Source organism: Lipotes vexillifer, unplaced genomic scaffold, assembly GCF_000442215.2.
Source record: "Lipotes vexillifer unplaced genomic scaffold, Lipotes_vexillifer_v1.1 scaffold1841, whole genome shotgun sequence".
Classification (NCBI taxonomy): Eukaryota; Metazoa; Chordata; class Mammalia; order Artiodactyla; family Lipotidae; genus Lipotes; species Lipotes vexillifer.
In genome coordinates, this window is record NW_006796856.1 from 2473 (window position 1) to 5049 (window position 2577).

Consider the following 2577-nt stretch of genomic DNA (forward strand, 5'->3'; position numbering starts at 1 on the left):
TCTTCATGACAGTTAATGAGATTACAATGCATGTAAGTGCTCAGGTAAAAAATATAAGCACTGCCTGTATCTCTCAAGTTGAATCCTTTTCTCTCAAGCTGAACCTGCTCTAAGTCCAAAATATGTCTGGGATTGATGAAATTTTAACATTTCCACAGGGCCATGTTAATCCAAACAAACCTCATACCCTGATTGATGAATTTTGACTTCCTCCTAAGTAATCTTGCTCCCTTTCTTCCCAGTTACCACACAGCACCCATAAACATCTTTTAAAAAGGTGAATCATGCTTATCCCCAGGTGCTTTGCAATGACTTTTAAAATTATTCTACTCCAAATAATTTATCTTATAATAAAATCATTTATAGAACACTTGATATGTACATCTACTGGCACACAAAATTATACTTTAAAAATACCTTGTATCATAGTTGCTTATGATATCAGCTAATATTACATTTTCTCAGAACACAATATGATAGTAGCTAGTGGTAGGAAACCACTGTGTATTTGAAAATTCGCCAGATATATTTTATAAAATGGGTTTATTCACGTTGTCTTACTTTAAAGATTTACTGTAAATTGCAATTTCTATGTAAAATTCATCCTTAGCTTTCACTGGTTTCACATTAAAATTATTTATCATTATGCCTTGAAATTGTATTAAAATGATATTTCCTTGTCGTTTAAGGTGGGCCCTTTTTGAAGGACTACATAACCATTCAAAGTGTTGCATCTTCCTCCATTGTCACACTTTATTTTACAGACCTAGGTCAACAAGTCAGTTGGACTACAGTAAGTATCGATTTGAAATTCAATAAACATGTCCCACATTTTGACGTAATTTGTTGACATAGAGGACATTTTCTGTCAAATAAATTCATAGTGAAACAAAATATTGCACTAAAGGTACTTTAAATTTTCCATTCTTACTATGATCAGTGGCCACATTTCCATTCAAGAATTGGAGAAATGAAAATACATGGTTGAAAGAAGGAGGATAAATCCCTTTTTAAATGTCAATCTACCTTATGACCGATGGCTTTCTGCTTTCCCTATGCTTTGTCAGTTACATAGTGTTTCTTCAACTTTTCCTTCTAAGAGCCTCGGGATAATGAAGACCCATTTGTTTGGAAACAGTGGAGAGAGAATATTCAATAAAAAATGTTCCAAGGCAGTGGGGAGTACATTTTAAAGACTGAGAGTGAAGTAGTAAGACTTCTTTGTGTTGTCAGGGGTGGGACTTTCTTTTGACTTTCTTGAAGGAGGTGTTTTCAAAGTGGTGGCAACAGAATCCAATAACATTAGAAGAATGAAGACCATATTAAAAAACAGGAGGACTAAGAAACATAAAATACTTGACACTACTTCACAAGTATTGACGTATTCATGAGTAATGGAATAGATGGATGGAATATCTTCAGTAGAAAGAAGCTATGAAGCTATGTGATATTTAGTGACAGGCAGTTAAGGAGTTAATCTGATAAATAATTTTGACTAGTGCAATCATTCTATTATTCAATTAAATTAAGCCTATTTTTATATTGTTCATATTTTTAAAGTTTTTTTCTGATTACATTCTATTTCATATTTGTGATATGGTTACTTTTAATATTTTCTATTCAAAATGGCTTTCTTTTGCCAGCATAGTGCTTTGAGTTTTCCCTTTATAGTTAAACAATCAACTTTTAAAATTATTACAGACACATGATAATTTATACATTGTTATTTAATTCTCAAAAGGAGAATTTCCAGTTTACATTCATTAATCAAAATGTTGTCACATGCTTTACTTTTCCAGCAATTTCTCCTTTAACATACATTATCTTCCTGTATTTAGATAATTATTTTAGTGTGTTTGCTTAAATGGTTCCTTTAGTTTCCAAGATTTTCTGAGCCTCTGAGTACTAATTTGTTTCACTAAAAACTGAGTTTATAGTATTCTGAATCCTTGTGAAGTATATCATAATGTTTACAAAACAACCTACTAATACATGCATCAAATAAGCAAAGGGCTTAATGTTTAAATGTGATATCTACAGACCTTTGCTAAAAGAGATTTTAGACTAGCAGATTTTGATTTTCGAAGGTTAAAATATTCACAGAGTCTTTGTCCACATTTATAATGAAAAGGGAATTCTGTCTACAGAAGTAGTATCAGAGTGAGTGACAATAACTGTGAGTTCATAAGAAATTCCAGCTGCAGCATTTGGATAAGCACTGAGGAGAAAAAGTGCTAAGGTAGAATTCTATGACAATTGTACTAGAAAATTATAGCTTATTTGGGAAGAAAGTCATTTAGGTGACAAAGAGAACTCTGAAAATAGGCTGGATATTTTAAAATCAACCCTATGGTTCACACACTCTTTTGCTGCAAATGAGTCAGCCCTATTAAATGCTAAAAATATACACATTATATTACAATCACACCCACTTTATATCAACCAAATTATACAAGAAAAGCAATATTTTTACCACACATAACATTCTTGCACATTCATAAAATATTAAAATGTACTCCTATAATAAAAGCATTATCATAAGTATTCTTTTTTTTTTTTTTTTTTTTTTTTTTTTTA

At 31.2% G+C, this 2577-nt stretch overlaps 1 protein-coding gene across 1 annotated transcript in view; it reads left to right on the plus strand.

Moving 5' to 3' along the window:
- The first annotated feature begins 694 nt into the window (after positions 1 to 694).
- Positions 695 to 2577, plus strand: part of TECRL (trans-2,3-enoyl-CoA reductase like) — a 40470-nt gene continuing 38587 nt past the window's right edge. Inside the window, exon 1 of the mRNA XM_007469032.1 lies at positions 695 to 793. The gene's annotated coding sequence lies outside the window, so the exon portion shown is untranslated. The remainder of the gene's footprint in view (positions 794 to 2577) is intronic.